General features: G+C 45.4%; 5 non-coding genes across 5 annotated transcripts; 4 read left to right on the top strand and 1 right to left on the bottom strand.

Moving 5' to 3' along the window:
- The first annotated feature begins 6,390 nt into the window (after nucleotides 1-6,390).
- On the top strand, nucleotides 6,391-6,462 carry trnad-guc (transfer RNA aspartic acid (anticodon GUC)). The gene has a single exon. It is a non-coding gene; the product is annotated as a tRNA-Asp (tRNA).
- Nucleotides 6,463-8,189: 1,727 nt separating this feature from the next.
- Nucleotides 8,190-8,261, top strand: trnad-guc (transfer RNA aspartic acid (anticodon GUC)). The gene has a single exon. It is a non-coding gene; the product is annotated as a tRNA-Asp (tRNA).
- A 1,445-nt stretch (nucleotides 8,262-9,706) lies between these two features.
- Nucleotides 9,707-9,780, bottom strand: trnan-guu (transfer RNA asparagine (anticodon GUU)). The gene has a single exon. It is a non-coding gene; the product is annotated as a tRNA-Asn (tRNA).
- A 207-nt stretch (nucleotides 9,781-9,987) lies between these two features.
- On the top strand, nucleotides 9,988-10,059 carry trnad-guc (transfer RNA aspartic acid (anticodon GUC)). The gene has a single exon. It is a non-coding gene; the product is annotated as a tRNA-Asp (tRNA).
- A 4,591-nt stretch (nucleotides 10,060-14,650) lies between these two features.
- trnad-guc (transfer RNA aspartic acid (anticodon GUC)) lies at nucleotides 14,651-14,722 on the top strand. The gene has a single exon. It is a non-coding gene; the product is annotated as a tRNA-Asp (tRNA).
- Nucleotides 14,723-15,044: the final 322 nt, after the last annotated feature.

Genomic DNA, 15,044 nt, shown 5'->3' with positions numbered 1-15,044 from the left:
ACTGGATGGGCTTCCCATCTACGCCTGGGGCTGGGATCAGCCCTTCCCTGGCTCTGGGGCGGGACGGGACAACCCTCTTGGGGCCCCCGGGCGCTCTGGGTGTCATCCGCTTCGGCTGCGGGGTCTGGGGTGGGGTGGGGTGGGGGGTCTTGTCGGCCCTGTCCTGTGGGGGGGCATTCTGGGGGAGGGGGGGGGGCCACTATTGGTACGGGGCAGGGGGGGTTGACGGGTCGGGGTCTCCGCTGAGGCCATCGGCGGTTTCCCCGGCCGGTTGGCTGCCTCGGTCCCGTCGAGGCCTGACCAGAGCTCTTCTAGGGCCGGCGTTTGGGGGTGGGGGCCTGGGCTTGCTCCGGGGGGGGCCGGCGCTTTCTGGCTCCTCTCCCTCTGTGTGGGGTGGGTGGTGCTGGGCCTGGGGTGTCGGCGCCTCCGGGGGTGGGGCCCCTGGGCTGGGTGGGCCTGGCCCCCTTGCTGGGGGGGGGGGGCGGGGGACAGCTGTTTGACCACCGGGGGACAGTCTACCAGCTGCCCCCAACTTACCCCCTTCCTCATATAACCTCATAATAGGGTGAGGGGGTGGGGGGATTAGCCTGCGATGAGCCTTGGGGGGGGGGGTTTACTAGGCAGTGGCCCCCCCTCCTATGGTTGCCGTATGGAGTGGTCCCCCCCTCTTTCGGTTTTATTTGCACCTTAGACATGTAGGGCCCTTGGTAGGGGGGGTGCTTGGACATCACTGCCAGCAAGCAGCAGATGTCCTCCTAGCACCCTACCCGCCAATTTTAACCGCACCTTAGACATTTAGGGCCCCTTGGTGGGGAGGGTGAGGGGACATCACTGTGAGTAATCAGGAGATGTCCCCTTAGTGCCCTACCCGCCAATTTTAACTGCACCCCCCTTAGTACACACACCCCTCCCCCCTCAATATATACATCCCAACATAAACACACACACATGCACACACACACCCTCTTAAACACACATATACGCACACACATTTTGCAAGGAAGGTGGGACCTAGGACCATCTGTCCCCTGCCTCTTCCCTGGTGGGGGGTACGGGCCCCTTTGCAGCGGCGGCCGTGTCCCCGGGGTGCCGGCTTCCTGGGCCCGGCGGTGCTCTCTCCGCGCGGTGGGGGGGTTCACATTACATCTGAGCCGGGGGTGTTGGTGTCCCTGGGGGGTGGGTTCTGGTCCTTGCTCCTGAGCGCTGGGCCCCGCCTAACTTCCAACTGTGGCCGAGCCTGGTCGGGCCATATTTACAACACCCCTTGTGGGCCCTCTTTTTTCCCCGGGGTTCCCCCCTCCTGGGCGGGGGCGGCGGGCCCCTGCCTTGCTCCTCCCTGGACCAACCGTGGGCCGGGCGGATGGCTGCCTGGAGTGCGGGGCGGGTCTCCCTTGGGGGGTCCTGGCTCGTACCTGGGGTTGGGGCGGGGGGATGCCCGGAACTCCTGGGTGGTGGTGGGGTGCTCATCTGGGGCTGTGGGCGTCCCTCTCCGGTGGGGCCCTGCGTTGGGCTCTCCCGGCGCGGCGGGGGGGCTGTTCTCCTGGTTGGGCTGGGGCGGCCCTCTCTTTCCCTCTGTGCCTCCCTGCTCTCTGGCTCTGGGGGGCCTTGCGGCGGTCCTGCTGGCCCTGGCCTGGGTGGCGGGCTTGGTCGCCCGGGCGGCGGTTGTTCCCTGCCGGTTTCCGTGTGGCGTGGGGGGGATTCCGGCTGCCGCTGCTGCTGCGGTGGGGGTCTTGGGGTGGGGATGGCTGGGCGCTCTCCTTCCTTCTTTACACATTCCACCATCCATATTAGAAGAACATGAGCACTCACCTGAGCACGGGTGTTGGCTCACCTTTGCACTGGCGGCTTGCGTGACTGAATGACTGAAATGTTTCACACTAGTTGGTTTTAAGGCATAAGTATGCGTGTGAGCACTATCTGTTTTGTGTACATGTCGACAGATGGACATTTTTGCAACTAGCAGGTGTGTTTGACACTTGGGTGTGTGTGTGGACAGGCTCCGCCCTTTTTGTACTGCATTTGAGCCTTACCATGGTGATTAACAACCAGTAAACTTGTTGCTCTATGCTGCTTCATGGTCTTATCCCCCTTCCCCTCCTACTATCACCCTCCTTCCCCCCCTCTTTCTAACGTCCCTCTCTCTTCTTCCCCTCTTTCCTTTTCCGTCCGGTCCAACACCAAAGATCTTCAAACATGTTTGAAATTAATAAAGTTTGGCCTCAATTACAAAAGGGGTTTATTCAGACATACCTTTGGTTTGTCTGAAGATTAATAACCCCTCTTGTTAAAGTAAAATATGTCCAACACAAGAGGCCCTCAGCTCTCATCTGTTTGCCCAGCTGTTGGACAGGACAAGGTAGAAAAAAAAAAAAAAAAAAAAAAAAAAAAACTGAAAATTCCATATAATTGAAGTTCTTATAAACAAATACAAAACAAACCACACAGAACCTCAGAAAGAGTTTTCTGATAAAGGCAATCAGAAAGGATTGATCAGTCTTTCCGTCATTTCCAGCACATCCGACAACAGTCTCCAAAGAGAAACAGGTCCGTTTTGTCTGAATGACTTGACATCAACCAAGTTTGTTGGTGATGTTGCTTGACAGTAAATATAATGCACTGTTACATTGTTGAGGACAGCTGAGCATAAGCATGACTGCTGGCTGAATGTCAGAAGTTGCATTCAAACACGTGCCAGTACGAGACTGCAACTATAGCGCAGTGCGTCGGACTCCTCGTCCATCCTGACATCTTCCAGGACCAGCTTTGGAAAGTGTGAAACTAACAAGTGCTTGTTTGGTCAGAAGGCAAAGATTGAATTGAGAAAAAAGGCCCTTTCTTTTTGAACTGAATTGTCAAGCAGGGCGTCTACTGAGGTGTTCTGCTTGTGGAGTAACCAAGATACTCAGTAGTTGCAATGTAGTGGAACTATGTCTGTTGGCAGCGCCAGGACGTTCTTCAGCCTACAGCCCTAGGGAAAGCTTGAGCGTCCATCCAAATTAACAGGCTGTGTGTTGCAGCAGCACAGAAGAGGCCCATGCTTTGTGTACTTTTGAGGTTCCAAAGCACTTGTCCCACCCACTCTTTGTGTCCACTCTTGCATTTTCATGAGTCTGGGGAAATATTTGGATTTGAATATGAAGTTAAGAAAGTTACATGAGCTGAGGGATGAAAGTACTAACATTGTTTTCTCACAATTAAGGTTAGGTTCTGGTTAGTTCAACAAGATGCCCACTGTGCACTACAGCTAAGTCGTCAGACCGATTGTTCTAATGCAATGACTTGACACCTCTTTCAATAGCATCCAATGACAGCCAGGTAGCCCTTAATCCTCCCGGAATAAAGACAAATACAATTTGTAACTTGTCTGACAAAGACCTAAGAAGTTGTTTCCTTGGTGATGAGATCAATTCTCACCGCCAGGAAATCCCATCTTGTCCTTTTCCATTCACTTTAAAACTGAAAATTCCATATAATTGAAGTTCTTATAAACAAATACAAAACAAACCACACAGAACCTCAGAAAGAGTTTTCTGATAAAGGCAATCAGAAAGGATTGATCAGTCTTTCCGTCATTTCCAGCACATCCGACAACAGTCTCCAAAGAGAAACAGGTCCGTTTTGTCTGAATGACTTGACATCAACCAAGTTTGTTGGTGATGTTGCTTGACAGTAAATATAATGCACTGTTACATTGTTGAGGACAGCTGAGCATAAGCATGACTGCTGGCTGAATGTCAGAAGTTGCATTCAAACACGTGCCAGTACGAGACTGCAACTATAGCGCAGTGCGTCGGACTCCTCGTCCATCCTGACATCTTCCAGGACCAGCTTTGGAAAGTGTGAAACTAACAAGTGCTTGTTTGGTCAGAAGGCAAAGATTGAATTGAGAAAAAGGCCCTTTCTTTTTGAACTGAATTGTCAAGCAGGGCGTCTACTGAGGTGTTCTGCTTGTGGAGTAACCAAGATACTCAGTAGTTGCAATGTAGTGGAACTATGTCTGTTTGCAGCACCAGGACGTTCTTCAGCCTACAGCCCTAGGGAAAGCTTGAGCGTCCATCCAAATTAACAGGCTGTGTGTTGCAGCAGCACAGAAGAGGCCCATGCTTTGTGTACTTTTCAAGTTCTAAAGCACTTGTCCCACCCACTCTTTGTGTCCACTCTTGCATTTTCATGAGTCTGGGGAAATATTTGGATTTGAATATGAAGTTATGAAAGTTCAATGAGCTGAGGGATGAAAGTACTGGGTAAATTAGCTAACCAGATAGAAGTAAACATTAGATTAGTATTGAAGGAAGGACAGGAGTAATCAACGCCTGTGGGTGGGCTTGAACCACCAACTTTTCGGTTAACAGCTGAATGCGCTAGCCTATTGCACCACAGAGACAACATGTGTGGAAAATACCATTCTGATTATAGTGCTTGTTGGTAAATGATGACATGTCATTTCTTATTTGAAATGGACTAAACAGTCTGTTTGTGAGAGATTGCATTTGAATTGGGTTTTCATGCTACTTCATCCATTGAGGAAAGAAAGTGTGCATCCCAGCTCGTCTGTGACCCATCTTCGACATGTTTGTTCAAGTGTGTCAGTTCCTCGTTAGTATAGTGGACAGTATCTCCGCCTGTCACACGGAAGACCAGGGTTCGATTCCCTGACGGGGAGAGCCCTTTTCTAGTTCAGCCTTCAACTGGCTCCTAGAAAACACATCTTCTGGCACCAAACCCCTATTTGCTGGTGAAACCTCTATCAACTCCTACACACTCACTGTGGTGTCACAAAAATGGCCGCCTTCTTTGCAAGAATCAACAGGTAATTCATGAACCCCACAATTCTTTGTGACTCAAATATTTATTCTAAATGCACTGTCTGTTTCACAACATTTGTCCACATCTAAAGCTTTAGTGCTTCTGTCCTATATGGCACTTGTCACATTTATGCTTCTTTTCAAAGACAGCTTTCAAAGAAGGGCATGACATTGTTTTTTCTCACAATTAAGGTTAGGTTTTGGTAAGTTCAACAAGATGCCCACTGTGCATTACAGCTAAGTCGTCAGACCGATTGTTCTAATGCAATGACTTGACACCTCTTTCAATAGCATCCAATGACAGCCAGGTAGCCCTTAATCCTCCCGGAATAAGGACAAATACAATTTGTAACTTGTCTGACAAAGACCTAAGAAGTTGTTTCCTTGGTGATGAGATCAATTCTCACCGCCAGGAAATCCCATCTTGTCCTTTTCCATTCACTTTAAAACTGAAAATTCCATATAATTGAAGTTCTTATAAACAAATACAAAACAAACCACACAGAACCTCAGAAAGAGTTTTCTGATAAAGGCAATCAGAAAGGATGGATCAGTCTTTCCGTCATTTCCAGCACATCCGACAACAGTCTCCAAAGAGAAACAGGTCCGTTTTGTCTGAATGACTTGACATCAACCAAGTTTGTTGGTGATGTTGCTTGACAGTAAATATAATGCACTGTTACATTGTTGAGGACAGCTGAGCATAAGCATGACTGCTGGCTGAATGTCAGAAGTTGCATTCAAACACGTGCCAGTACGAGACTGCAACTATAGCGCAGTGCGTCGGACTCCTCGTCCATCCTGACATCTTCCAGGACCAGCTTTGGAAAGTGTGAAACTAACAAGTGCTTGTTTGGTCAGAAGGCAAAGATTGAATTGAGAAAAAAGGCCCTTTCTTTTTGAACTGAATTGTCAAGCAGGGCGTCTACTGAGGTGTTCTGCTTGTGGAGTAACCAAGATACTCAGTAGTTGCAATGTAGTGGAACTATGTCTGTTGGCAGCGCCAGGACGTTCTTCAGCCTACAGCCCTAGGGAAAGCTTGAGCGTCCATCCAAATTAACAGGCTGTGTGTTGCAGGAGCACAGAAGAGGCCCATGCTTTGTGTACTTTTGAGGTTCCAAAGCACTTGTCCCACCCACTCTTTGTGTCCACTCTTGCATTTTCATGAGTCTGGGGAAATATTTGGATTTGAATATGAAGTTATGAAAGTTCAATGAGCTGAGGGATGAAAGTACTGGGTAAATTAGCTAACCAGATAGAAGTAAACATTAGATTAGTATTGAAGGAAGGACAGGAGTAATCAACGCCTGTGGGTGGGCTTGAACCACCAACTTTTCGGTTAACAGCTGAATGCGCTAGCCTATTGCACCACAGAGACAACATGTGTGGAAAATACCATTCTGATTATAGTGCTTGTTGGTAAATGATGACATGTCATTTCTTATTTGAAATGGACTAAACAGTCTGTTTGTGAGAGATTGCATTTGAATTGGGTTTTCATGCTACTTCATCCATTGAGGAAAGAAAGTGTGCATCCCAGCTCGTCTGTGACCCATCTTCGACATGTTTGTTCAAGTGTGTCAGTTCCTCGTTAGTATAGTGGACAGTATCTCCGCCTGTCACGCGGAAGACCAGGGTTCGATTCCCTGACGGGGAGAGCCCTTTTCTAGTTCAGCCTTCAACTGGCTCCTAGAAAACACATCTTCTGGCACCAAACCCCTATTTGCTGGTGAAACCTCTATCAACTCCTACACACTCACTGTGGTGTCACAAAAATGGCCGCCTTCTTTGCAAGAATCAACAGGTAATTCATGAACCCCACAATTCTTTGTGACTCAAATATTTATTCTAAATGCACTGTCTGTTTCACAACATTTGTCCACATCTAAAGCTTTAGTGCTTCTGTCCTATATGGCACTTGTCACATTTCTGCTTCTTTTCAAAGACAGCTTTCAAAGAAGGGCATGACATTGTTTTTTCTCACAATTAAGGTTAGGTTTTGGTAAGTTCAACAAGATGCCCACTGTGCATTACAGCTAAGTCGTCAGACCGATTGTTCTAATGCAATGACTTGACACCTCTTTCAATAGCATCCAATGACAGCCAGGTAGCCCTTAATCCTCCCGGAATAAGGACAAATACAATTTGTAACTTGTCTGACAAAGACCTAAGAAGTTGTTTCCTTGGTGATGAGATCAATTCTCACCGCCAGGAAATCCCATCTTGTCCTTTTCCATTCACTTTAAAACTGAAAATTCCATATAATTGAAGTTCTTATAAACAAATACAAAACAAACCACACAGAACCTCAGAAAGAGTTTTCTGATAAAGGCAATCAGAAAGGATGGATCAGTCTTTCCGTCATTTCCAGCACATCCGACAACAGTCTCCAAAGAGAAACAGGTCCGTTTTGTCTGAATGACTTGACATCAACCAAGTTTGTTGGTGATGTTGCTTGACAGTAAATATAATGCACTGTTACATTGTTGAGGACAGCTGAGCATAAGCATGACTGCTGGCTGAATGTCAGAAGTTGCATTCAAACACATGCCAGTACGAGACTGCAACTATAGCGCAGTGCGTCGGACTCCTCGTCCATCCTGACATCTTCCAGGACCAGCTTTGGAAAGTGTGAAACTAACAAGTGCTTGTTTGGTCAGAAGGCAAAGATTGAATTGAGAAAAAAGGCCCTTTCTTTTTGAACTGAATTGTCAAGCAGGGCGTCTACTGAGGTGTTCTGCTTGTGGAGTAACCAAGATACTCAGTAGTTGCAATGTAGTGGAACTATGTCTGTTGGCAGCGCCAGGACGTTCTTCAGCCTACAGCCCTAGGGAAAGCTTGAGCGTCCATCCAAATTAACAGGCTGTGTGTTGCAGGAGCACAGAAGAGGCCCATGCTTTGTGTACTTTTGAGGTTCCAAAGCACTTGTCCCACCCACTCTTTGTGTCCACTCTTGCATTTTCATGAGTCTGGGGAAATGTTTGGATTTGAATATGAAGTTAAGAAAGTTCAATGAGCTGAGGGACAAAAGTACTGGGTAAATTAGCTAACCAGATAGAAGTAAACATTAGATTAGTATTGAAGGAAGGACAGGAGTAATCAACGCCTGTGGGTGGGCTTGAACCACCAACCTTTCGGTTAACAGCCGAACGCGGTAGCCTATTGCGCCACAGAGACAACATGTGTGCAAAATACCATTCTGATTATAGTGCTTGTTGGTAAATGATGACATGTCATTTCTTATTTGAAATGGACTAAACAGTCTGTTTGTGAGAGATTGCATTTGAATTGGGTTTTCATGCTACTTCATCCATTGAGGAAAGAAAGTGTGCATCCCAGCTCGTCTGTGACCCATCTTCGACATGTTTGTTCAAGTGTGTCAGTTCCTCGTTAGTATAGTGGACAGTATCTCCGCCTGTCACGCGGAAGACCAGGGTTCGATTCCCTGACGGGGAGAGCCCTTTTCTAGTTCAGCCTTCAACTGGCTCCTAGAAAACACATCTTCTGACACCAAACCCCTATTTGCTGGTGAAACCTCTATCAACTCCTACACACTCACTGTGGTGTCACAAAAATGGCCGCCTTCTTTGCAAGAATCAACAGGTAATTCATGAACCCCACAATTCTTTGTGACTCAAATATTTATTCTAAATGCACTGTCTGTTTCACAACATTTGTCCACATCTAAAGCTTTAGTGCTTCTGTCCTATATGGCACTTGTCACATTTCTGCTTCTTTTCAAAGACAGCTTTCAAAGAAGGGCATGACATTGTTTTTTCTCACAATTCAGGTTAGGTTCTGGTTAGTTCAACAAGATGCCCACTGTGCATTACAGCTAAGTCGTCAGACCGATTGTTCTAATGCAATGACTTGACACCTCTTTCAATAGCATCCAATGACAGCCCGGTAGCCCTTAATCCTCCCGGAATAAGGACAAATACAATTTGTAACTTGTCTGACAAAGACCTAAGAAGTTGTTTCCTTGGTGATGAGATCAATTCTCACCGCCAGGAAATCCCATCTTGTCCTTTTCCATTCACTTTAAAACTGAAAATTCCATATAATTGAAGTTCTTATAAACAAATACAAAACAAACCACACAGAACCTCAGAAAGAGTTTTCTGATTAAGGCAATCAGAAAGGATTGATCAGTCTTTCCGTCATTTCCAGCACATCCGACAACAGTCTCCAAAGAGAAACAGGTCCGTTTTGTCTGAATGACTTGACATCAACCAAGTTTGTTGGTGATGTTGCTTGACAGTAAATATAATGCACTGTTACATTGTTGAGGACAACTGAGCATAAGCATGACTGCTGGCTGAATGTCAGAAGTTGCATTCAAACACGTGCCAGTACGAGACTGCAACTATAGCGCAGTGCGTCGGACTCCTCGTCCATCCTGACATCTTCCAGGACCAGCTTTGGAAAGTGTGAAACTAACAAGTGCTTGCTTGCTCAGAAGGCAAAGATTGAATTGAGAAAAAGGCCCTTTCTTTTTGAACTGAATTGTCAAGCAGGGCGTCTACTGAGGTGTTTTGCTTGTGGAATAACCAAGATACTCAGTAGTTGCAATGTAGTGGAACTATGTCTGTTGGCAGCGCCAGGACGTTCTTCAGCCTACAGCCCTAGGGAAAGCTTGAGCGTCCATCCAAATAAACAGGCTGTGTGTTGCAGCAGCACAGAAGAGGACCATGCTTTGTGTACTTTTGAAGTTCCAAAGCACTTGTCCCACCCACTCTTTGTGTCCACTCTTGCATTTTCATGAGTCTGGGGAAATATTTGGATTTGAATATGAAGTTAAGAAAGTTACATGAGCTGAGGGATGAAAGTACTGAGTAAATTAGCTAACCAGATAGAATTAAACATGAGACTAGCATTGAAGGAAGAACAGGAGTAATCAACGCCTCTGGGTGGGCTTGAACCACCAACCTTTCGGTTAACAGCCGAACGCGCTAGCCTATTGCGCCACAGAGACAACATGTGTGGAAAATACCATTCTGATTACAGTGCTTGTTGGTAAATGATGACATGTCATTTCTTATTTGAAATGGACTAAAAAGTCTGTTTGTGAGAGATTGCATTTGAATTGGTTTTTCATGCCACTTCATCCATTGAGGAAACAAAGTGTGCATCCCAGCTCGTCTGTGACCCATCTTCGACATGTTTGTTCAAGTGTGTCAGTTCCTCGTTAGTATAGTGGACAGTATCTCCGCCTGTCACGCGGAAGACCAGGGTTCGATTCCCTGACGGGGAGAGCCCTTTTCTAGTTCAGCCTTCAACTGGCTCCTAGAAAACACATCTTCTGGCACCAAACCCCTATTTGCTGGTGAAACCTCTATCAACTCCTACACACTCACTGTGGTGTCACAAAAATGGCCGCCTTCTTTGCAAGAATCAACAGGTAATTCATGAACCCCACAATTCTTTGTGACTCAAATATTTATTCTAAATGCACTGTCTGTTTCACAACATTTGTCCACATCTAAAGCTTTAGTTCTTCTGTCCTATATGGCACTTGTCACATTTCTGCTTCTTTTCAAAGACAGCTTTCAAAGAAGGGCATGACATTGTTTTTTCTCACAATTCAGGTTAGGTTCTGGTTAGTTCAACAAGATGCCCACTGTGCATTACAGCTAAGTCGTCAGACCGATTGTTCTAATGCAATGACTTGACATCTCTTTCAATAGCATCCAATGACAGCCAGGTAGCCCTTAATACTCCCGGAATAAGGACAAATACAATTTGTAACTTGTCTGACAAAGACCTAAGAAGTTGTTTCCTTGGTGATGAGATCAATTCTCACCGCCAGGAAATCCCATCTTGTCCTTTTCCATTCACTTTAAAACTGAAAATTCCATATAATTGAAGTTCTTATAAACAAATACAAAACAAACCACACAGAACCTCAGAAAGAGTTTTCTGATAAAGGCAATCAGAAAGGATTGATCAGTCTTTCCGTCATTTCCAGCACATCCGACAACAGTCTCCAAAGAGAAACAGGTCCGTTTTGTCTGAATGACTTGACATCAACCAAGTTTGTTGGTGATGTTGCTTGACAGTAAATATAATGCACTGTTACATTGTTGAGGACAGCTGAGCATAAGCATGACTGCTGGCTGAATGTCAGAAGTTGCATTCAAACACGTGCCAGTACGAGACTGCAACTATAGCGCAGTGCGTCGGACTCCTCGTCCATCCTGACATCTTCCAGGACCAGCTTTGGAAAGTGTGAAACTAACAAGTGCTTGTTTGGTCAGAAGGCAAAGATTGAATTGAGAAAAAAGGCCCTTTCTTTTTGAACTGAATTGTCAAGCAGGGCGTCTACTGAGGTGTTCTGCTTGTGGAGTAACCAAGATACTCAGTAGTTGCAATGTAGTGGAACTATGTCTGTTGGCAGCGCCAGGACGTTCTTCAGCCTACAGCCCTAGGGAAAGCTTGAGCGTCCATCCAAATTAACAGGCTGTGTGTTGCAGCAGCACAGAAGAGGCCCATGCTTTGTGTACTTTTGAGGTTCCAAAGCACTTGTCCCACCCACTCTTTGTGTCCACTCTTGCATTTTCATGAGTCTGGGGAAATATTTGGATTTGAATATGAAGTTAAGAAAGTTACATGAGCTGAGGGATGAAAGTACTAACATTGTTTTCTCACAATTAAGGTTAGGTTCTGGTTAGTTCAACAAGATGCCCACTGTGCACTACAGCTAAGTCGTCAGACCGATTGTTCTAATGCAATGACTTGACACCTCTTTCAATAGCATCCAATGACAGCCAGGTAGCCCTTAATCCTCCCGGAATAAAGACAAATACAATTTGTAACTTGTCTGACAAAGACCTAAGAAGTTGTTTCCTTGGTGATGAGATCAATTCTCACCGCCAGGAAATCCCATCTTGTCCTTTTCCATTCACTTTAAAACTGAAAATTCCATATAATTGAAGTTCTTATAAACAAATACAAAACAAACCACACAGAACCTCAGAAAGAGTTTTCTGATAAAGGCAATCAGAAAGGATTGATCAGTCTTTCCGTCATTTCCAGCACATCCGACAACAGTCTCCAAAGAGAAACAGGTCCGTTTTGTCTGAATGACTTGACATCAACCAAGTTTGTTGGTGATGTTGCTTGACAGTAAATATAATGCACTGTTACATTGTTGAGGACAGCTGAGCATAAGCATGACTGCTGGCTGAATGTCAGAAGTTGCATTCAAACACGTGCCAGTACGAGACTGCAACTATAGCGCAGTGCGTCGGACTCCTCGTCCATCCTGACATCTTCCAGGACCAGCTTTGGAAAGTGTGAAACTAACAAGTGCTTGTTTGGTCAGAAGGCAAAGATTGAATTGAGAAAAAGGCCCTTTCTTTTTGAACTGAATTGTCAAGCAGGGCGTCTACTGAGGTGTTCTGCTTGTGGAGTAACCAAGATACTCAGTAGTTGCAATGTAGTGGAACTATGTCTGTTTGCAGCACCAGGACGTTCTTCAGCCTACAGCCCTAGGGAAAGCTTGAGCGTCCATCCAAATTAACAGGCTGTGTGTTGCAGCAGCACAGAAGAGGATCGTGCTTTGTGTACTTTTGAAGTTCCAAAGCACTTGTCCCAGCCACTCTTTGTGTCCACTCTTGCATTTTCATGAGTCTGGGGAAATATTTGGATTTGAATATGAAGTTAAGAAAGTTACATGAGCTGAGGGATGAAAGTACTGGGTAAATTAGCTAACCAGATAGAAGTAAACATTAGATTAGTATTGAAGGAAGGACAGGAGTAATCAACGCCTCTGGGTGGGCTTGAACCACCAACTTTTCGGTTAACAGCTGAATGCGCTAGCCTATTGCACCACAGAGACAACATGTGTGGAAAATACCATTCTGATTATAGTGCTTGTTGGTAAATGATGACATGTCATTTCTTATTTGAAATGGACTAAACAGTCTGTTTGTGAGAGATTGCATTTGAATTGGGTTTTCATGCTACTTCATCCATTGAGGAAAGAAAGTGTGCATCCCAGCTCGTCTGTGACCCATCTTCGACATGTTTGTTCAAGTGTGTCAGTTCCTCGTTAGTATAGTGGACAGTATCTCCGCCTGTCACGCGGAAGACCAGGGTTCGACCCCTGACGGGGAGAGCCCTTTTCTAGTTCAGCCTTCAACTGGCTCCTAGAAAACACATCTTCTGGCACCAAACCCCTATTTGCTGGTGAAACCTCTATCAACTCCTACACACTCACTGTGGTGTCACAAAAATGGCCGCCTTCTTTGCAAGAATCAACAGGTAATTCATGAACCCCACAATTCTTTGTGACTCAAATATTTATTCTAAATGCACTGTCTGTTTCACAACATTTGTCCACATCTAAAGCTTTAGTGCTTCTGTCCTATATGGCACTTGTCACATTTCTGCTTCTTTTCAAAGACAGCTTTCAAAGAAGGGCATGACATGGTTTTTTTCTCACAATTCAGGTTAGGTTCTGGTTAGTTCAACAAGATGCCCACTGTGCATTACAGCTAAGTCGTCAGACCGATTGTTCTAATGCAATGACTTGACATCTCTTTCAATAGCATCCAATGACAGCCAGGTAGCCCTTAATCCTCCCGGAATAAGGACAAATACAATTTGTAACTTGTCTGACAAAGACCTAAGAAGTTGTTTCCTTGGTGTTGAGATCAATTCTCACCACCAGGAAATCCCATCTTGTCCTTTTCCATTCACTTTAAAACTGAAAATTCCATATAATTGAAGTTCTTATAAACAAATACAAAACAAACCACACAGAACCTCAGAAAGAGTTTTCTGATAAAGGCAATCAGAAAGGATTGATCAGTCTTTCCGTCATTTCCAGCACATCCGACAACAGTCTCCAAAGAGAAACAGGTCCGTTTTGTCTGAATGACTTGACATCAACCAAGTTTGTTGGTGATGTTGCTTGACAGTAAATATAATGCACTGTTACATTGTTGAGGACAGCTGAGCATAAGCATGACTGCTGGCTGAATGTCAGAAGTTGCATTCAAACACGTGCCAGTACGAGACTGCAACTATAGCGCAGTGCGTCGGACTCCTCGTCCATCCTGACATCTTCCAGGACCAGCTTTGGAAAGTGTGAAACTAACAAGTGCTTGTTTGGTCAGAAGGCAAAGATTGAATTGAGAAAAAGGCCCTTTCTTTTTGAACTGAATTGTCAAGCAGGGCGTCTACTGAGGTGTTCTGCTTGTGGAGTAACCAAGATACTCAGTAGTTGCAATGTAGTGGAACTATGTCTGTTTGCAGCACCAGGACGTTCTTCAGCCTACAGCCCTAGGGAAAGCTTGAGCGTCCATCCAAATTAACAGGCTGTGTGTTGCAGCAGCACAGAAGAGGCCCATGCTTTGTGTACTTTTCAAGTTCTAAAGCACTTGTCCCACCCACTCTTTGTGTCCACTCTTGCATTTTCATGAGTCTGGGGAAATATTTGGATTTGAATATGAAGTTATGAAAGTTCAATGAGCTGAGGGATGAAAGTACTGGGTAAATTAGCTAACCAGATAGAAGTAAACATTAGATTAGTATTGAAGGAAGGACAGGAGTAATCAACGCCTCTGGGTGGGCTTGAACCACCAACTTTTCGGTTAACAGCTGAATGCGCTAGCCTATTGCACCACAGAGACAACATGTGTGGAAAATACCATTCTGATTATAGTGCTTGTTGGTAAATGATGACATGTCATTTCTTATTTGAAATGGACTAAACAGTCTGTTTGTGAGAGATTGCATTTGAATTGGGTTTTCATGCTACTTCATCCATTGAGGAAAGAAAGTGTGCATCCCAGCTCGTCTGTGACCCATCTTCGACATGTTTGTTCAAGTGTGTCAGTTCCTCGTTAGTATAGTGGACAGTATCTCCGCCTGTCACGCGGAAGACCAGGGTTCGATTCCCTGACGGGGAGAGCCCTTTTCTAGTTCAGCCTTCAACTGGCTCCTAGAAAACACATCTTCTGGCACCAAACCCCTATTTGCTGGTGAAACCTCTATCAACTCCTACACACTCACTGTGGTGTCACAAAAATGGCCGCCTTCTTTGCAAGAATCAACAGGTAATTCATGAACCCCACAATTCTTTGTGACTCAAATATTTATTCTAAATGCACTGTCTGTTTCACAACATTTGTCCACATCTAAAGCTTTAGTGCTTCTGTCCTATATGGCACTTGTCACATTTCTGCTTCTTTTCAAAGACAGCTTTCAAAGAAGGGCATGACATGGTTTTTT

This window comes from Oryzias latipes, chromosome 11 (genome assembly GCF_053564925.1).
Source record: "Oryzias latipes strain Hd-rR chromosome 11, Olatipes_Hd-rR_3.1".
NCBI lineage: Eukaryota > Metazoa > Chordata > Actinopteri > Beloniformes > Adrianichthyidae > Oryzias > Oryzias latipes.
Note: the sequence above shows the minus strand (reverse complement) of the source record. Positions and strands in the feature narration are given on the sequence as shown.